Source organism: Gigantopelta aegis, chromosome 9, assembly GCF_016097555.1.
Source record: "Gigantopelta aegis isolate Gae_Host chromosome 9, Gae_host_genome, whole genome shotgun sequence".
NCBI classification, from domain to species: Eukaryota; Metazoa; Mollusca; class Gastropoda; order Neomphalida; family Peltospiridae; genus Gigantopelta; species Gigantopelta aegis.
The window spans coordinates 48,042,221-48,064,899 of record NC_054707.1 but is presented as its reverse complement, the minus strand read 5'-3'; the positions used below and the strand labels follow the sequence as shown (position 1 = coordinate 48,064,899).

The 22,679-nt window shown below is 38.6% G+C and overlaps 2 long non-coding RNA genes across 3 annotated transcripts in view; one reads left to right on the top strand and one right to left on the bottom strand.

Moving 5' to 3' along the window:
- The window catches only part of LOC121381366, a 20,803-nt gene extending 4,212 nt beyond the window's left edge, over positions 1-16,591 (top strand). Inside the window, exons 2-3 of one of the 2 annotated variants that reach the window (XR_005959072.1) lie at positions 6,510-6,628; positions 16,051-16,591. This is a non-coding gene — a long non-coding RNA (uncharacterized LOC121381366). The remainder of the gene's footprint in view (positions 1-6,509; positions 6,629-16,050) is intronic. The other variant, XR_005959071.1, reaches the window with a different exon arrangement.
- On the bottom strand, positions 8,543-22,277 carry LOC121380471. Its single transcript, XR_005958938.1, has 2 exons — positions 22,141-22,277; positions 8,543-8,593 (listed from the first exon to the last, which is right to left on the bottom strand). It is a non-coding gene; the product is annotated as an uncharacterized LOC121380471 (long non-coding RNA).
- Between the last annotated feature and the right edge of the window lie 402 nt (positions 22,278-22,679).

Here is a 22,679-nt window from a genome sequence, read left to right as displayed (position 1 = left end):
TATATTTAATATGAATAATAGTATTTGCACAGAGAAAAGTTAAAGTTTTGTTTAACGGCACAACTAGAGCACATTAATTTATTAATCATCGGCTATTAGATGTCAAACAGTTGGTAATTCTGACATACAGTATCAGATAGGAAACCCGCTACATTGTCCCATTAGTAGCAAGGGATCTTTTATATGCACCAATCGGCAGGCAAGATAGCACATTACATCACATGATATACCAATCGTAATGCGCTGGATGGAACGAGAAATAGCCCAATGGGCCACCAATGAGAATCGATCCTAGACCGACCGCGCATCAGGCAAGCGTTTTAACACTGGGCTGCGTCCCACCCCGAGACAAAAGTGTCACGTTATTACCAATATAAGGACTAATTGGATTTACTTGGTGCACCTCGAACTAACTTGAACTGAGACCCGAAAGCCCACCGTTGGTGTGATGCAACCCTAAAAGTCCCTGATAGCCTCCAATGTTACTGCCGTTCGGGAGAAAGACTCGAGATTCGAGAATGCAACTTCGGCCGTAATCGTTAGCGATAAAACATTTATCGTTCGGTAAAGTATAAAACAAATAAATTGCATTATTACACGCAGTAACCGGCGTTTTCTCGATAAGTGTGAGTGAGGAATGGGGAATACGGGAGGGTGAACAATCGTAATATCGATGACTCATAAATGACACAACAGACAAATAACAACAACAATAATAATAATAATAATAATAATAATAATAATAATAAAAATAATTGAATTAAAAAATTAAATAAATAATTGTTTTGTTTAAACAACAACAACAAAACCCCACATAAACAAAAACAAAACAAAACCTGATACTGTTTTATAATAAAACCAGTATTAGAAGCAGTCTATCAAGATATTAAGTCAGAACACGTCTAAATATGCGGCACCTTACATTCAATCTACTTGCAAAAAAACAACACTGATGTCATAAGACATTTAAATATATTTACAGAAAGTTTTCATTAATAGCAATCATTTTCGAAAAAAATCACAAATCCATCTGTTTTCTTCTTTTAAAAAAATTGTATCCTACAACATCTTGAGCATACCTCATAATTATTTAAAGTATATTAATTTATTGGCAATAGATATACAATGTAATTGTATTTGCACAAATAAACAATGTTGTGTATGCTACCAATCAGAGTTGCTGTTTCTTTTACTGCGAACTATGACAGGAACTTCCTCATTTGGTACACTGCATCCATATGGATTATAAATTTAAACCTTTTCAGATGAAAGGTTCGTGTTTGAACCATCTAGCTAGAAACACGTTAATACCTGCCAAATAAAAATGAAAGGTTGTGGTCAGGAAAATAGGTCTAACATAAAGGGGAAAGTAAGTGTTTGTGATATTTTTTTCTCCTTTTCTTCTTTTTTCTTCTTTTCTTCTTTTTTCTTCTTCTAAATTTGATGGTAAAAATTATTTTAAACGGTTGGGTAATGCGAAACAAAACTATGTTCTATGGTTAAAAGAAATACGCGAAGACAAATAGACGTATAGTAGGAGGCGGCTGGCTTTCCAGCCATCGGAACTGAACTGAACTGAACTTGATTTACACTCTGGCCGTAGTCTACGCCATATGAGGATATATACATACAACAGTCATATATAACTGTAAGGAGATGGTTGGTGTACATTAATGTACATAAATACAAAGATACACAAAACTACACAGAATATCGGCCAGAGGATTTGAAAGTATTCATAATTAAACTACAAAATATTCAACATTTTCTAAGACCACCAGCTTCTTTAAAGTTAAATTTATAAAATGTATAATATATATATATATATATATATATATATATATATATATTTGGTTTAGACAGACAGAAAGATAGTAAGGAACGATTTGTTTCATTTTTCAAAAACATACATGTAAATGTATAATGAAACTAATCTTCGATATCGTATTTTTTACACAATGGGCATATTCTAACATGGACGTATGCGTAAAACAAATACGCGAAACCAAATAGACGTAAAGTAGGAGACGGCCGACTTTTCAGCTATCAACACGGACCTTGGGAAGAACGTATCTAAAACGAATGGTTGTTGACCATGGGCTCGCATAATTATTTATATTAGATATTTCTGGAAATCAAAAATGTATTAAGTGAAAATAGTAATAATAATATATGAAGAAGAAAATATAGAATAAATAAATAAATAAATAAATAAATAAATAAAAATTATTATTAATGGTGTTTTGTTTGTTGTTTTTGTTATTGTTTTGTTGTGTGGGTTATTATTAAAAAAAAATTTGGTTTTTTTTTTTTGGGGTGTGTGTGTTTTTGATTTTTTTTGTGGGTGTTTTTCCCAAAACATCTGGCTAATTGTTTCAACAACTGGTCCCGAAATGTCAGTATATTTGTACTTGTATGTGGGCCTTATATAAAAATGCAGACCACTTTCCAAAATTATGAAAGTGAATGAGGCTATTTTTGAGGATGCATATCATATAAATTATATACAGTCCAGGGCCGTAGATAGGATTTTTTTGTTTCGTTCGGGGGTGGAGGGTGGGGGGTGGGGGGGGGTCAACTGAGTAGTTAATAGTCTAAAACTCCTTCAACGGTTAAAAAGAGAATTTTCTTTTTAAGTTTCTATAATATTTTCCGGATTTTTTTCTGGGGAAAAATTCTCCCCCCCCCCCCCCCCCCCCGCTAAGGCCCTGCACTCACTAATACCGTGTTAAGTATCTGAAATATTTTCCACCATTTATCTTGCTCTCGAACAACTTTGGTGTAAACAGTGAACCGTGTCGCACGCACGTGGGAAGTACAGATAACGCCAGATTAGGCGTGCACGAGCAGACACTGTGTTACTACGTACTGCATAACTTCAAAGAAACTCTTTGAGGAGGAGACGGTAAAATTAGATAACTAGAACGTAAACACGGCTTGGAGATTAGCCGGCAATTAAACAGTGGTTATTCGCGCACTGTAAACTTCTCTGTGTTGTCTGTCGTCTGTTGTAGACCCCATCAACGTTTGAAGTTGTAATACCGTCTGGAAATAGTTTTTCGTTATAATAGGTTTTTTATTATTTTTATTTTTTTATTTTTTATTTTATTGTTATCTGATTTAAGCAAATTTAAATAACAGAATCCAGCAGAAAACCTGTGATGATGTTGTACGAGATTGTGCTGCCTGATAAGACACGTTTTACCATTGGTTCGATTTTTAAATCAACCTATGACGTCTTTTCGGTGTTCGATTTTTCAATCTACCAACAGTAACTTTGAGCGGAGACGTAAAACGTCAGTTTAAACCAATCAATCAAGAAATTATTTTTCAATCGCATGTCGCTTTTTTTCTCTCACTCCATTTTTTATATATATTTTTTTTATTCCATACGAGAGCCAGGACGTACTTTACAACTGTTTCCTAAAAATTACCAAAGAAAGGCGAGATTCTCCTGCGGTCGTTTCGATTAAATTAAGTGATATAGAAAATCGTAGGCAGCCCGTAATTGGCACGATGAGAAATGGGGCTCCGATTGATTGTAGTTCCTCGGTTCCTCTGACGTGTTTTCTAAGAATGGCTCTACGTCATACGATTTTATGATTTGTACTGGAAATCAAACTTTTTTTCGGGCGAGAACGTAGTATTTATAACGTGTCAGGAATTGTCAAGGGAGGCCTAATTTTCTCCCTGCTTTAAAACTTGATCTTGCATGACAATTGTGGAAGGAAATGACGAGAAAGCTTTATTCCGGAACCAAATTGCGTTCTATAAAAATTATTGATTAAATATAAACGGACGCATTGTGACGTTAGATCACACTACTTTACATATTTAATACACTTTTATTGTATAATCCTTCCTGCTGAATTGACATGAGTCACTCTAGAATGTATTACTCTAAATAGATCTGTGTCACACAACATCTAACAATATTATTATTGCTACATGATGTATAAACGTATTAATGATATGCATTTAAAATCAGGGTCTAACTCAATAAACTGTCACAACTTTGTCTCGTAGTGCAGTTTAAAAAAAAAAAAAAAAAAAACCATCTTGCAAAGACGATGAGAGCTTTGTGAATTGGGGTAAGGAAGCACCGAGGGAGTAGGGAATACTCTGCCATGAAATACAAAATGTATCCCTTTAAAGGAAACATGTCACGTAAACCATATTTGGCACCAACCATGTACAATTAATTATAAATTGAATCACCTAAAAAAAAAAAATTATAACAAATTATTTACTTAAAATATCTCCATAAAAGAACCCCAGATACGAGCTCTTAGCGGAAATTGCCGATCTTTAATGAGCAGGGCAATCACAAGGTCCCTGACGTCAGAGACGCGTCGCTTGATCTGAAGCCTTACACTTAAAAGCATTAGTCCGTACCACTCATAAAGAATCTAAGACTTGCACAGCTTACCAAAACAATGAGTGTTCGTTTGCAAAACGTTTTGCCGTATCAATATGAGCTGTTAGTAAATGAAGAAAGACACACATTTACTTACAACAGTGATACTGAAGAAAAAACGGATAGCGAGTCGGAGGGTGGAGAAACTGATGGTGCCAGACCAGACCGGTCGACCAATTTACAGCCCGGAGCCCGAAAGTAACCCGGAGACAAAACCAAAACTGGATGCTAATGCCGAGGTGTATACTGTTCATATTTAGCATAAAGATACACCTCGATATGATGTATTTAAATATGTAAAAAATATAAATGTAGGACAAACATTTTTGGGTTTTTGTTTTTTTTAGAAAATATCGCATTTTTTATGTTCGGGCTGTACATAATGAAATCTGTATGCACAGTGTAAACAAACGCTCTAATTTACGACAAGGCGCTTCACTTTCATTAACCTGGCTTGTAAAACAACATAAATGACTTGAGAGTATAATCAACTTTTAAACTAAATATATTTCTATTTGCATCAATAGAACGAAATGGGGTTATAGTATTTTTCTCTCATAAAAAAAAAGTAGCATATTATTAGGCCTATTGGTAGGGTGCGTTAGAGTAAAAACGACCACTCACGATACCCAAGTGATAATTTTCTTTTCTTTGGTACTACGTAATTGGTCAGTTTTGTAATTTTAGATGGGAAAGTCTACTTAATCAAGGGTTTTACAGCATTATTTACAGTAATGAAGCAGGGCGGCTGATAATGTCCATTAACATTGTACTATAGTCGCGACAGGTTACGCCACAATACCCTGCAATCTTAAAAAAACTGGCACGTATTTTGTACGCATGTCTAGACCGTGGTAATCACTTACCTGGTCGATACCCTGCAATATACACCTGCCAATCAGGAATCACATGTGCAGGCCACGGAAAGAAAGGACCAATTAACTAAAACAACACTCCGATTCTCAAGTCAGCTCGTGGATGAAACGTAATAGTTATTTCGACACCGACAGTAGTGGGGTTTTTTGTATTGAACTTCGTGTTGCTTTGGGGCTTCGGGCGATGAGGAACGTTTTTGTAACGTATTCCGCCCGAAGATTAAAAACATTATTTAAAATTATTATTGTTTTCTACACGTTTTTTAAAAACATATTTAAATACATCGTACTGAGATGTATCCTCATGCCAAATCCCATGTTTGTATATGCCATATTTAATTACTTATTGACGTTTCCTTCTTCGGACGGTGAATACAGATTTTGTTATGTAGGCCTACAGCCCTAACATGAAAAATCTTTTTTTTTCCAAAAAAATAAATAAATAAAAAATTCTACATTTTTGTTTTAACATATATAAATACATCATGCTGAGGTGTATCTTTGTGCCAAATATGTACAATGTACACCTCGGCATTCGCAACCGAGTACTGTTTTTGTCTCCGGGTAACGTTCGGGCTCCGGGCTGTAATTAGGCGGACACCAAAGTACTATGCGGTGTTGGTGTCCAATCTTTTCTTTTGCGATAAAATACACGCGTCTTTCTTCGGATACAATCCTTTGAAAAACCATAAAAAGACAATCCCGATCGTTTAAACTGTTTATTTTTACACCCGAAGGCCGCGCAGTACGGCACTGTTGGACTGAAAAGATCGTAAGCCCCTTACTCCATATATAAACAGTTAACAACAATGGAAGAGTACAGCGGCTCTGACGTCACTTCCCTTTTTTTCCGAACGCTCACGAAGAAATATGCATAAATCGTACTTTGATACTGGTTAGCGTAATTTCTTCATTTTAAGTTAACTACACGTATTTTATTGTTATAAAGTTATTTGTATATTATTTTTATATCATTTTTCTTTTAAAATGAGCTATAATATGGTCTCGTGTCATGTTTCCTTTAAGTTTCAAAGCGTTTATTTGGAGAAGACCTTACTACAGTACGCCGATTCTTTTTACTATCCTAGTTATTTTAAATTAGGTATGACCCTGGAAATATATCATCTTGTTTTGGGTTTGTTTTTGCACTTGTGTAAAGCAGCCACGTAAGTTAGTATAAAACTTTACCTCTTTAGACAGTATGTTCCTAATTACAGATCCACGATCGGCTTTATACACGCAGGAATGGGATGTAGGTCAGGTTTGAGGTGCGGTAGCTCCCAGGATCGATCACCCTCTGTAGACTCCCGTCCCAATCAGTACTCCACGACTGGTGGTATGTACTATCTTGTCTATGTGTATATAAAATATCATTTACTTCTTTACTTGTATGTATTGCTACGACGTTTTTCCTCTGTTTCTCTCTATCAACTAGGAGCGAGACGAGCGAGACGTAGCCCAGTGGTAAAGCGCTCGCTTGATGCGCAGTCGGTTTAGGATCGATCCCCGTCGGTGGGCCCGTTGGGCTATTTCTCGTTCCAGCCAGTGCACCGCGACTGACATATCAAAGGCCGTGGTATGTGCTATTCTGTCTGTGGGTTGGTGCATATAAAAGATCCCTTGCTGCTAATCGAAAAGAGTAGCCCATGAAGTAGCGACAGTGGGTTTCCTCTCTCGATATCTGTGTGGTCCTTAACCATGTGTCCGACGCCATGTAACCGTAAAACAAAATGTGTTGAGTACGCCATTAAAAATCATTTCCGTCCTCTATCAACTAAATGTAAAAATAACCTTATGCTAGACACCAAATGGTCGTAAACCGGCCTCGGTGGCGTCGTGGTTAGGCCATCGGTCTACAGGCTGGTAGGTACTGGGTTCGAATCCCAGTCGAGGCATGGGATTTTTAATCCACATACCGACTCCAAACCCTGAGTGAGTGCTCCGCAAGGCTCAATGGGTAGGCGTAAACCACTTGCACCGACCAGTGATCCATAACTGGTTCAACAAAGGCCATGGTTTGTGTTATCCTGCCTGTGGGAAGCGCAAATAAAAGATCCCTTGCTGCTAATCGGAAGAGTAGCCCATGTAGTGGCGACAGCGGGTTTGCTCTCAAACTATGTGTGGTCCTTAACCATATGTCTGACGCCATATAACCGTAAATAAAATGTGTTGAGTGCGTCGTTAAATAAAACATTCCTTTCCTTTCCTATCAACTAAATATAGAAATAACCTTATGCTAGACACCAAATGGTCGTAAACCGGCCTCGGTGGCGTCGTGGTTAGGCCATCGGTCTACAGGCTGGTAGGTACTGGGTTCGGATCCCAGTCGAGGCATGGGATTTTTAATCCAGATACCGACTCCAAACCCTGAGTGAGTGCTCCGCAAGGCTCAATGGGTAGGTGTAAACCACTTGCACCGACCAGTGATCCATAACTGGTTCAACAAAGGCCATGGTTTGTGTTATCCTGCCTGTGGGAAGCGCAAATAAAGATCCCTTGCTGCTAATCGGAAAGAGTAGCCCATGAAGTGGCGACAGCGCGTTTCCTCTCAAAATCTGTGTGGTCCTTAACCATATGTCTGACGCCATATAACCGTAAATAAAATGTGTTGAGTGCGTCGTTAAATAAAAAAATTCTTTCTTTCTTTCTTTCTTTCCAAATGGTCGTTGCTAAAATATGCTAAGGTTTCAATACAGACGTGGTTGTTATTACGGGTTAGACTGCAGCAAGCTAATTACAAATGTCAGTTTAGATCACTATTTGAGTTTACTACTGGGGATTGTGGTCGATCATCTAACACTTTGCTCTAAACCTTGCTGTACTAATAAGTCGAAAGCGCACAGACTGAAACTCGGAAATCTAACAGCAGTGTAAGGCAGTCATAACGCAAGCAAAACAACGTTCGTATCTGTAGGCAGGGTTCGGGGTGGGGTAAAATCCCAAAGCATTTTTTTTTTTAGAATCTTGGAGAGGTGTAGACGGTTTCTTTGTTCCACTTTCCCGGTGAGGAATAATACTGAGATGACTGACTACAGACAGAAACTTACGGAGACGTTTTAGTCAGTGCTTTAATTCGAAACGAGATAGATAATAGTTTATATGGCTGCTATATTGATGGATTCTAAATGTTGTATAAAATATTAACGGATTTGATGGATAATGAAAGAATACAAACTGACATTGTTAATGTTGCATTGGTTCATCGTGTCCCGTGCCATGACTGACATAACAGAGAATAAGCAGTACTTGCCTGTAGTGTGCACGTAAACATCTGAAGGTTGCATACCACCATTGTTTTCTCCTAAAATTATTTATATAAATGTATAAATAGTTTTAAAACTGCATATAAATGTATGTATAGTTTTAAATATGCATATACATGTATAAATAGTTTTAAATCTGCATATAAATGTATGCGTAGTTTTAAATCTGCATATACATGTATAAATAGTTTTAAATGTGCATATAAATGTATAAATAGTTTTAAATCTGCATATAAATGTTTGCGTAGTTTTAAATCTGCATATAAAATGTATAAATAGTTTTAAATCGGCATATAAATGTATAAATAGTTTTAAATCTGCATATAAATGTATAAATAGTTTTAAATCTGCATATAAATGTATAAATAGTTTTAAATCTGCATATAAATGTATAAATAGTTTTAAATCGGCATATAAATGTATAAATAGTTTTAAATCGGCATATAAATGTATAAATAGTTTTAAATCTGCATATAAATGTATAAATAGTTTTAAATCGGCATATATATATATATAACTATTTTTTTAATCTGCAGTTTTATCTTACCATATAATAACATCATTTGTCAATGCTAAGTAAAACACAACTACACTTTCAATAAGCTTGTTTGTTATCGCTATCGACGATTATCATCAACTGCATTTATACAACATACAAGTATATCGCCATGTTGTTTGTGGAGTTTTTTGTAACTTTATAACTAGCGGAATAGCATCACGCTTGCCAGTGTTAAAACGGAGAATAATGCACTGTTGGGACGTAGATAAGCGACGATAGCCTAACGGTATCGAAGAATGACGCACGATGGTACGAAATTACTAAAGCCCATCTGTTGTAAATGGTCAAACAATAAACAGTATTCGTGAGATTGCAGCTTTAAATTGTCATAAGCATTGCTTGTTATCATCAAAGCAGTTTTACTTAAGACGAATCCACACGATGCGAGTGACTTGTATCAGAATAGCCACGACAATAGCCGACAACATTAACATTTCATCGGTTGCTATTTCAATCGGGTATTCTCGTGCAAGGCACTCTCTTCTTTCTCTTATTTAATGTTTGACTGTCTTTCCAAAATGCTCTGAATTATATACACATTTGGCCGAGCACTCAGTTCCTAATTAATTTTGGTCTGTTATACTATTCAGGCTCTCTTTCTTTCACAAAGCGATGTTCCAAATTGTCCATAATCTTACCCCTCCCCTTCTCGTTTTGGGTATATACGCTGGTTATGTCAGAGTTTGTACCCACAACGAGCTTGTTTGAACCTTAATTGAAGCCCTTAGAAAGAGTCAGTGGTCAGAGAATGGACCTGGAATGTCCACCCGGAACTGTCAGTGAGTATGTAAAATGGTATCTGACCCTGCGACCCTCTAGTTAGTGGCGTAGCCGGGATTCTATATCGGGGGACAAATACACTGGGCGAGGGTGGGGGGAGGGGGTGACAGGAAACTATACAGTTAGTGGCGTAGCCGGGATTCTATATCGGGGGACAAACACACTGGGCGAGGGTGGGGGGAGGGGGTGACAGGAAAATATACTGCATGGTGAGGAAAAAGAGATGAGAAATGTATGAGTTAAATGGATTCAGAAGAAACAATCACTCGAGTATTGAGGGACAAATTCAAGGGGAATGCACTCCGAGGTGACCTGTTCGCCAATATTTGCCCAACCATCGAATAGAATGATACACCGTTGACATATTTGGGTGGTATTTGCTCTGTAACATGGTAAATCGACAGCAGGATGTAACAGATGTGTGATGTCTGTCGCACTTCCCGCAATCACCTGATTTTCAATACTACTTTCTAAGAACCATTTCCACATATGTACATATTTACACTACTCTCACATCAGTGAATTCGTACTGTTCAACAAAATATGAGTTTCTATTAATGCATTAATGCAAACTCGTTACAGGATTTCGAGATATTGATGATACATAATCATTCAAATGTTGTCCATTTTGTAAACAGGGATGTTGACTGTGTCAATTCTCAAACCAATTAACTCTTCCTCTTCACGTATTTCGTAATTATGATTTCTGACGCTACACAAAAAGAAATCTATATGATTCCTGTATCATTATTTCACTTGTATACATTCTTTTTCACACAAAAATATGTTAATATATATTATTGAATAAATACTTTATAAACAGATATAGGAAATAACTGTTGCACATATTGTAAGTATTGCATACAAATAATCTACTAAAAATGGTTTTGTTATTACGCGGTCGGTCTAGAATCGATCCATGTCGGAAAAGCAAGAAAGAAATGTTTTATTTAACGACGCACTCAACACATTTTATTTACGGTTATATGGCGTCAGACATATGATTAAGGACCACACAGATTTTGAGAGGAAACCCGCTGTCGCCACTACATGAGCTACTCTTCCGATTAGCAGCAAGGGATCTTTTATTTGCGCTTCCCACAGGCAGGATAACACAAACCATGGCCTTTGTTGAACCAGTTATGGATCACTGGTCGGTGCAAGTGGTTTACACCTACCCATTGAGCCTTGCGGAGCACTCACTCAGGGTTTGGAGTCGGTATCTGGATTAAAAATCCCATGCCTCGACTGGGATCCGAACCCAGTACCTACCAGCCTGTAGACCGATGGCTTACCACGACGCCACCGAGGCCGGTCGATCGATCCATGTCGGAAGGCCCATTTTGGGCTATTTCTTGTTCCAGCCATTACACCACAAGTGGTATATCAAAGACCGTGGCGTGTGATATTATGTCTGTGAGAAGGGGTATATATACTACTCAAAAGAATTTAAGGGTCAGACGATATTTTCGACATTATTTTCTGAATGTCAATTATATTAGCTAGACCATAATGTCACGCATGGTATTGTTCCATTTTGACGAAAGTGGGTCTAAGCAACCCATAAATGAATTAAAATCCACTGTCATTGACACTGTCGACTAGTTCTAACGGCGAAAACATGCATACATTTGCACGTAAATTAGGGCGAAAGCGAAAGGTCTGCTAAGTGCCCATAACTTGCTTTTTCACAAAGCGCTTCATTTGCACGCTTTTCACGTGTATTCCATGGTCCCAATGCTGAATTTCCGTATAATTGGAGCTTGCGTTCGTGTACGGTGCACACTCCAAATTCGACAATGGTACGACTTCAACTGACTATCGAAGATCGAGGAAGTGCTTTTGCTTGGCTTCAGGATGGCAATACGCAAACAAATGTTGCTCTGAGACTTGGTGTCAGTCAGAGTGTCGTTAGCCGACTGTGGCAACGGTACCAAGCAACGAATTCTGTTCGAAATCGTCCACGTTCGGGAAGACCCCGAAGCACTACAAATAGAGAGGACCGCTACATCACCAATATGGCTCTATGTCAACGCACAACCACTGCACGCCGATTACGTGACAATCTGCGGACTGCGACTGGAACTCGAGTGTCTGATCAAACCATACGCAATCGTCTGAGAGCCAATAATCTACGCTGCCGTCGCCAGGCTGTTCGACCACCACTCCTACCACGTCACAGAACGGCCAGACGTCACTGGTGCACGCTTCATCTGCGGTGGCAACGTGTTCAGTGGGGTCGAGTGATGTTCACTGATGAGTCCAGGTTTAGTCTCCAGTTCAACGACGGTCGGGTTCGTGTCTACAGACGTCCTGAGGAGCGCTTCGCTGACGTTAACGTTAAACAACGTCACCGTTTCGGTGGTGGCAGCGTCATGGTGTGGGGCGGCATCTCTATCCACCACAGGACCCCCCTCTATGTGGTGGATGGCAATCTGAATGGAATCCGCTATCTGAATGAGATTATCCGGCCGTTGGTTCTCCCAGGCCTTCAGCAGATTGGCGGCGGGGCAGTTCTGCAGGATGACAATGCCAGACCCCACCGCGCCAGGGTGGTAACGGACTTTCTCAAACAACAAGGTATCGCCAGGATGGATTGGCCAGCATATTCGCCTGACTTGGTCCCAATAGAGAACGCCTGGGACGAATTAGGCAGGAGAGTTCGGGATAACCATGCCCCTCCAGCCAACCTTCATGATCTGGGTCAACTTCTTATGGCAGAGTGGCAGGCCATTCCCAAAGAGTTCTTCAGACGTCTGATCAACAGCACGAGGCAACGATGTGTCGAGTGTATTCGCGCCAGGGGTGGATTCACACACTATTAAACGAATGTTCTAATGTGTAAAATCCATGTTTGACAACCTTCAACTTTGACAGCATGTCATGTGACTTTCTTGTATACAGTGACGTTTATTTGTGTTTTTTTGTAAATATGGAACAATAAATAAAAATGTTGGTGTAGTTTACATCATCAATCTAATACACTCTGAAACTTATTTGGTTATAAATGTTTGACCCTTAAATTCTTTTGAGTAGTACAAAGATTCCTTGCTACTAATGAATAAAAGAGGCGAGTTACCTTTAAGACTGTATATCAGAATTACCAAATATTTGACATCTAATAGCTAATGGTTAATAAACCAATGCGCTCTAGTGGTGTCGTTAAACAAAACAAACTAACTTTTTCATTGTTTGATTTGTCAATGTGAGTCGTCAGTATAAATAATAATTTTTAAAAATAATGCTATATGACATAAACGTTTCACGAAGTATATTGCCGCATAATTAGCTCTTTGTTTTGTCATTGGTTAGCGCTCAACTTGGTTTTCTTTATTTGATTTGTCTTAAATACAAATTGTATTTCCTCATGGCGTCTTTGATACGTGATATTGATCGTGAAATGAATATTTCAGTATCTGCACGTTTGGGAGAATACCCATCAACTGATAATTTAGTGGTGTTAGTAGATTCTGTATTTACATTAACCTATTTGTGTTATGGGTTATGAGGTTAAGTTTGCACATAAATATTATGTACTTTTATTTACAGTTAGTATCACTCGCAAATCACAAACATATCTTGGGTTGTATTGACGTGCGGATATGTTTGCGTAAAAACGAACAGGCTTTTCTCTAGAATGCGGCGGCTTAGTTCCTAGGGTTAGAGCCCCCTCGCAGCGTGTATCCATGTTTTGTGTTGTTATTAACAAGACTCTCAAACCCAGAACCAGCTTTTAAGCGGATTCATTAGCCCCGTTATATCCTCCGTGTATTCCTCCATCAATGCCGAGATTAATTATTTAGTAATTCCTTAAGAAAGAATAATATCCGCTCGCTTAGAAACCTCCTTCAAGTGAAGATGCCAGATGTGTGCAAGTACATACCCTCACGTGAGCGCACACACGTACACACCGCATACAAACACATACAAACACACACACACACACACACACACGCACACACACACATTAATGTACACACACAACCACGTATACACCACACAGACACACACACAAACAAACAAACACACACACAGACACACGGACACACATTCACACACATACACGCACACACACACACACACAGCAGAGAGAGAGAGAGAGAGAGAGAGAGAGAGAGAGAGAGAGAGAGAGAGAGAGACAGACAAACACACACACACACACACACAGAGAGAGAGACACACAAAGACACACACACACATACACACACACATAAACACACACACACACACACACAGACACACACAGAGACGCACACACAGACGCACACACACACACACACACACACACACACAGACACACACACACAACCGCAGATACGTACGATAACACTAACACGCACGTACGCGCGCGCACAAACAGGCTCGCACACACACGTGGACTCAAAAGAAGAGGAACAAGACAAAACATACTCGTGGTTTTGATATATCAGTCACGGAGCATTCTTTGGAACAATTTCTCGTTTGTCCCTCGACGGTGGTCGATCCCTTGAGTGGTCAGTCCGCTCCTAGTACCTGTTACATACACCATGGTCCTATGCTAGGATCACACTACCAACTGTCATGATGCAATTGACAAACTCAACGGTTGCGTTGTAATTTGCCCAACGCCCGACGACGTGTGCGCTCAGATCAACAACTAATGGGTTATACGATGAGAATCGAGTTGTAAGAACGCCCAAGACTAGCAACTGGACAGTCGAAGAAGTGAGAGCAGAAAGTTGGTCATCTTTGTGTTGGCAGTTGGTATTCTGAGAATAGCATAATGACGAAACTTGATCCGAAGAATGTTCACACCTCGTGTGTACGCTTTACCGTTGTAAACTATTGGTCTTCAGAGCTGTCAAATTTGTCGCGATCGCTTTCTACCAATTGTATTTGCTCCCGCTCTTTCTTCTTTGTATATCGTTTTTCGCAAAACATAAATAATAATAATAATAAAATAAATAAATAAATAAATAAATAAATAAAAAATTGATAAAACCCTGAATAAACACCATTATTTAAAGGGACTACCGTAAGTTTGAACCATTTTAAAAGGTATTCAGCAAATAAAATATTTTAACTTTTTTTTAAAAACTGCAATTTACATTTTCTTGCTTAGAATATGGATGTCTTTATAAACAATGCAGTTTTGGTCATCGTAATGTTTTAGCAGCTCAATATTGAATTTCGTATATATATGCATTTATTATTTCTTACCGGCCTCGGTGGCGTCGTGGCAGGCCATCGGTCTACAGGCTGGTAGGTACTGGGTTCGGATCCCAGTCGAGGCATGGCTCAATGAGTAGGTGTAAACCACTTGCACCGACCAGTGATCCATAACTGGTTCAACAAAGGCCATGGTTTGTACTATCCTGCCTGTGGGAAGTGCAAATAAAAGATCCCTTGCTGCCTGTCGTAAAAAAGAGTAGCCTATGTGGCGACAGCGGGTTTCCTCTAAAAACAGTGTCAGAATGACCATATGTTTGACGTCCAATAGCCGATGATAAGATTAAAAATCAATGTGCTCTAGCGGTGTCGTTAAATAAAACAAACTTTACTTTCTTTTTTTTTTTATTATTTCTTCTAACGGATAAACGAGATTTGAAATAATTTCGGCCAAAGGTCATTCCAAATGTATTTATCCGTATAATGCTTTACATATATAAAACATATTGAAGGAAGATAGCGTTTTGAATGACAGAATAAAGCAGGATGTGTGATAATTTTTGGTGGCAATATAAGAAAGTCTTACTAGGGCGGAAAACTCAGAATAGTCTCTTTAAATGTGTAGCGTACCATGTGTCTCTGTGAAAATAAATACTAAACATGGCAAACTACTTTGTTTTATACGTTTTACCTGTTAAAACATTGTACGTGTTTGTCACACATCTAGTATATTGAGTTACTAGTATTCTAGTTATATAAAAGACCAGCAAATAGAAAAAAGGAGTATAGAGTAGAACAAACTATACAATAATAAATATGTTTAGTTCATTTATTTACAACTGTATAATTTGTAATCAACTGACATCGAATATTGGCCTTTAATTTTAAAGAAGAAGCAGTCTGTGTTTGAAACCTTTGTGTGTGTGTGTATAGTTATACCAAAAAACAAAACAACAACATTGAAGTACATTGATGAATGTATATTGACAGGCTCCACTTGTTTTACAGGTGTGTTCAAGGAAATGAAAGTAACGCTTGACAGCGTTTGGTGTGTACCCGTCAGATGACACTGGTGGAAACGGAAATACCAAATTGATCCAATGAAGGGCCAGGGGGATCGATCCTGAAACCTACCACTGCACTTGATACTTTATTCTAATTACCGAATAACCATTGCTGCACTGCAGTACAAATCATTTTACTCGTTGTTTCCTACCCATACTTTATTTTTTAATTAAGTTGTATGCGTATGGCTTGTCGATTTAGAGTGGACGGTGGGGGTGGAGCTGTGAATTGAAAATTGGCGCAAACGATGTATGGGTTACGCAAAGACAAATGTGTGTTTTTCATTACGTGTTTACATCACCCGTCATAGAGTATGGGTAGAAAGCACAACGAGAAAAACGATTTGTAAATAATGTTTTACATGTAATGCGCGAACGAAAAATAGGTGATCTGCGCGTGCAACGCGCGAACGAAACTATCGTTCTCGCAATCAATTTTCAAGGGCCTGTTTAACCATCTTGTTTTAATACAAATCGTACATCACCGACTTCTCTGACTGGATATATGTTATACGTCCTGGTAGCTGTACTATTATATGTCATTGAAAACAGTCCTATAAACCTACATGTAATTTTTATTTTGACACCACCCCCCCCCCCCCCCCCCCCCCAAAAAACAAAACAAACAAACAACAACAACAACAACAAAACCCCCACCCAAAACCATCACATTTGTTGAGATATCATGCACATCATATTTATCCCAATGTCTGTGCTGTGGATTAAAGCGTGACATTTGTGTGGTCGAATAGATGGCGGTATCAAATGTTTGTCAATGATACTCTGTCAGGCCGGCTTTGTAAAATATCGGGAGATTTGTGATTAGATAAGCTACTATCACATCCAGCTAAAACCCTTATTTGTTCTAGTCGGTCACGCAGAGGAGGGGTGTGTGCAAGAAATCTGCAAGAGCCGATTTTAAGAGCAATAACTCAGAAACTGTCCGACCAATAACAGGACCATATGTTGCTATGTGTATACTGTTCAAAATAAGAAGGGGGAAGTGAGACAACATAAACATATAAATAAATAAATACATATTTTAAAAAAATCATGGCGGTTCTATAAACATGCACGCTTCTCATTAAACGACCAATAATAATTAGACAATTAGGCTATTTGATGTCTAACAGCTGGTTAATCTGACATATAGCCCCATTAGTAGCAAGGTATCTTTTATATGCACCATCTCACAAACAAGATAGCACATGCCACGGCCTTTGATATACCAGTCGAGGTGAACTGGCGGTGACTGGAAAAAAAGTCACAGGAGAAATAGCCCAATGGACCCATCGACGGGGATCGATTCCAGACCGACTGCGCATCAAGCGAGCGCTTTACCACTGGGCTACGTCACGCCCCACGTTAAAGTTTGTGTTGTTTAACAACAGCACAAGAGCAATTGATTTATTAAATCACTGGCTACTGGATGTCCAACATTTGGTAATTGTGACAAATAGTCTTAGAGAGGAAAACCGCTACAGTTTTCTATTAGTAGCAAGAGCTATTTTAGAGGCACCATTCAACAAACATGATAGCACATACCACGGCTTTTGATATATGAAATCTTGTCCAATTCCTCCTGTAGCGCAGCGCTTAACTTTGGCAAATCTCTGCATTCCTCTGTCTTTCAACATCATAAACATTGTTATTACGATAAAGGAAAAGAAAGAAATGTTTTGTTTCAACAACCCCAACACAGTGTTTTTCAGTGGCATTGATTCTAATATATCGTAGAATGTAAAATACGGCATTTTGAATTTATATCTCGCTCCAGCCAGTGCACCACGACTGGTACATCAAAGGCAGTGCTTTGTGCTAGCCTCTCTATGTGATAATGAATGAATGAATGAATGAATGAATGAATGAATGAATGAATGAATGTTTAACGACACCCCAGCACGAAAAATACATCGGCTATTGGGTGTCAAACTATGGTAATGCAAATAAATAAAGTGATGATTAACATCAATATAAAAATTCAAGGTTTAAACAAAAACAGTGTAAAGAACTGTGCAAAAATACAAATACAAATATCACAGAATTTTACGGACACCGAATTTTACTCTAAACTTCAATTTGTGCTGTATTGGCCATTCTCAAAGAGAATGTTACACCCCTGCACCACGGTGAGGTTACAGCACGCGCAGGGGCTCTATGTGATGGTGCATATGAAAGATCCCTTGCCGCTAATCAAAAAGAGTAGCCCCATGAAGTGGCGACAGCGGGTTTCCTCTCTCAACATCTGTGTGGTCCGTAACCATATGTCCGAAACCATACAACCGTAAATAAAATGTGTTGAGCGCGTCGTCCAATAAACCATTTCTTTCCTTCTTTGATTTTATATATAGGATAGCGCTGCACATACCATGTTCCTTGATATATACATCGTATAATACTGGTTGGAAGAGGACACAAGTCAGTTGAGTCTCTTAGGAAAAGTAGGGGGCGTGATGTAACCCAGTTGTAAAGCACTCACCTGATGCGCGATCGGTCTAGGATCGATGCCCGTACGTGGACCCATTGGGCTATTTCTTGTAAACCACGACAAAGACCGCGGTATGTGCTATCCTCTCGTTTAGATGGTGCATATAAAAGATCCCTTGCTACTAATAAAATTGGGTTTCCTCTCCAAGACTTGGGGCGGGATTTAGCTCAGTCGGTTGAGCGCTCGCTTGAGGTGCTTGCGTCGCAGGATCGAACCACCTCAGTGGATCCGTCCAACCAGTGCACCACAACTGGGGAAACTGCATATACAAGATCCCTTGCTGCATTAAGAAAATGTAGCTGGTTTCTTCTATTGACTACGAGTCAGAATTACCAAATGTTTGACATCAACAGCCAATTAATTAATCAATGTGCTCTAGTGGTGTCGTTAAACAAAACACATTCTAAGACTATGTCAGAATTGCTAACTGTTTGACATCAAATTGCTCTAGTGGTGTTATTAAACAAAACAAACTAAACTTTTCCAATAGCCGATGATTAATAAATCAATGTGATCTAGTGGCATCGTTAAACAAAACAAACTTTAACTTAGAAAACGTAGATCGTACAAGCTGTAACATTCCAGTCGAAGCTCCATCTCCGAGTTACATCCTGTTCCTATCGCAATAACATTGGAATCTGGTTCATTGAATAACTTCAACTCGATTACTTCGAATTCTACTACATTTATGTAAGTAATTGAAAATAGGCTCAATAATGGCAATCACAACTCCGGGAATGCTACTTTAATTGCATTGACACAAAGTATGAAAGAAAGAGGTCAAACAAATGATCCGCCATTTCGAGGAACCTTTCCGTTTTCGTCCAACGTGAATTGATTCTGCCGGGGACGAACGTAACAAAGTGTTCGTTAAGCGCCTGTATTGACTGCATTGACAGACTCTGTTTGATGTTCACAAAAGGTTACAGACCTTTCTGAGTCGCCAAGTCCTCGCCTCGCCTAGATTAAAGTTTGGCTATCGGACAGGCTGCCACTCAGCCGTCACGCGGACGATACACTGGTCTTTAGTGTAGAATTTCACTGTCAATCAGGTACAAACATCAGCCGTGAAGTACCACTGATTACAGACATCCATGAGAAAGGGAAGTGACAACTTGTGGGATGACGTGTCGTTTGTCTCACCACAACGAAGAACCATTGATATAAGAGACGACTCGTTGTCCCTCGTTTTGTAACTCCCAGATTGGTAAGGGCTTCTCTGTGTGACGTCATAGGTGGAAGAAGGGAATCCATGATGGTAGGTTGCTTGTTGCTGTACACAAAAACATCTATAATGATCAATCATGAAGTCCAAGATTGCAATAGGGTTCTATCCCACTTGGTCTCTCCAAACGAAACTCATTACAAATATAATGGGTATTCAGTGTAAAAACTATGTTATTGGCTATCAATAAGCGTAATAATTTATTTTATATTCTTAATAATTAAAAATTATCTTTCAAACACGGATTTATGCAGAAACAACAAGTAAACTATTTTCAGCGCGAACGGGAGTGGGCGGGGATGGGGTTTGGAGTTGGTTCTATGTTCAAGTTCATGAGACCTTAATCTTTTGTACCTATCATAAATATATCATCGCAGAGCAATATTTGTTTTACGGAAAGACACCATTTACAGTAATTGTGGCCCTAACGAATCTCATAAATTGTACTTTGATTTAGTCAACAACCAGTGGCCTTGACATTAACTCGGCGACGTAAATAATGCAGGGGATTCGTCGCCATGACGACATGTTTACACGGTCAGTCCATATCTGGATTTGTGGATTCATATTCCAACAGGATTACGAACAAAAGCCAGCTATGATTGAGAAATGTCAAACAGTCGACCCCAATAAGTGGAGATATTTAGGGACAGCTATTTCCGTGACATCGTTACCAGACTAATGTGCAATTTGCCTCAAACTTGGTCCACGGCCATCGCTCCGCGGGGATTCCGGGTTCAAACACGAGCAGACGTCACAGAAGTAAGCGAATGCTCGCTGATGAGTCGTATGCTTTTACACAAATCCATAGCAGACAGAGAATGATTTTAACCCATTTATTATTCCCTTTGAATCACGCCGAACTTTCGACGGGAAGGGATTTCTGAAATCCACATAGGAGAGCAAAAACACTGCCATTAGTTAATTGCTGGTTAAATTGCATATATCTGTTAATGTGGAAGGACCGTGAATAGAGAGCAAATGTTGATTTAGGAGAAGCCATACATTTATGAATAGGGTAGCTTAAATGATGATGTTTGCGTGATTGTTTTACTCTTGCAATTATGCAAGAAAAAAAAATGTAGGATTTTCATTGCGGATTTATTCCATTTGCTTCTGGTCTAGTTACACAAAGGATCCGACATTCCTCTGTAAACGCTGCACCGAATAACGAAATCTGATTACATCTCTTTTGTCAAGGAAAATGGCGGTCGCATGCATGGAATGACGAAATATGATTACGTACCTTTTGTCAAGTAAAAAGGCAGTCGCATGCTTCGAATGATAAAATACGATTACGTCTCTATTATGGCGGACAATCGTAGTGTCATGTACCGAATGACGAGATATTGTGAGTATTCCCCTTTTGTGAACGAAAAACAAATTAATGACATGTGCAGGTCCTATATGACGGAACATAATTATACACCTTTTTATGAAGGAGCATGGTAGACTACTCAGTAGTATTACTGCCTAGTTCAAGGTTTCATTGACGGAAAAGCGATTGACGTTCATGTGCAAGAAAGCGTAGCTAGTATTTAATACGTAATTCTAATTCAGTCGGCATATAACACGAAAATTGATTGGCTAATGAAATCCATTTGCGACAGTAAAACCGTGCGTATTTATATATTCATACGTAGCGCTACTTCTTGCTGTTTAGTTGGATGTGGGCCTATTTTTAATTTTTTTAAAATAATATCACCTTTAAACTTCTCTGAACCAAATGCGCGTTTCTCTCAATTTATTAACCAAAATGCTGTTTATAAAGGTTTGGTTAACGTCACGCGTGTGCCGATGGCCGGCATCCCGAAGTAAATAACCGACGTTTATGGTGGTTCTACAATCACAAATATCCGTGTTACTGTCTCCCAGCTGAACAGCGAGAAACAGCCTACGTAGAGTACGCCAGTGATCTCTTTCCTTAGTTCCATCCCAACCACTACTCCACAACTAGGATATCAAAAGCCGTGGTATCTGCTACCATTGTTTGCTTCGCTTTTTGTTGTTTAATGACATCACTAGAGCATATTGATTAATTAATCATCGGCTATCTGATGTCAAACATTTGGTAATTCTGACACGTAGTCATCAATGGAATCCCTCTACGTTTTCTCATTATCAGCAAGTGATCTTTTATGTGTGCTTTTCCACAGACAAGAAAACACATACCATGGTTATCACAATTATTGTATGTTAGATACCTGTTGAAGATTCTTCCTGATGTCGTTAACCAAACATTGTTTTCACGGCGTCATGCTGAATTTTAATAAATTTCTGTAATGTATCAACTAATATGTAAAGACTGGTAGCCTACTTACGTTTAACATGCTCAAGCATCAAAAACAGAAAATCCACAAAGTTAACAAATTAATACTTCCATCAAATTAAATATCTAAATAAACAGTGCAAAGCAGTTTGTAACGGTTACACACAGTAAAAGTCATGTGAAATCGTTTATGACGTCATAATTGTGTTAATTCACACCTCGTGGATGATGTCGTTCAATCAAGTCACGTCACGATAGTAATATATTTATGCAATTTAAATATGAACAGAAATTATATGTTTAACTAAACGGGTTCTGGTCATGTCGTTTTACAGATTATTTTCTTAATTTCAAAAATATTCAACTGCAGATTTACTGTTAGAATTTTTCTTTTCTTAGCTCTGAAACAGAAATTTAATTGATTCAACAAGACAGGTATACAGTAGTTTATAGACATATACACGTACACCAAAAACCTTTAAAGCATGAGGGGGAACCAGGGAGACTCTTTCCCCTGAAAACTCTGAAAATAACACATTACCTCCCCCTACCCGTTAATAGTTGAATTGATAAAACCACTGGCCCTCCCTA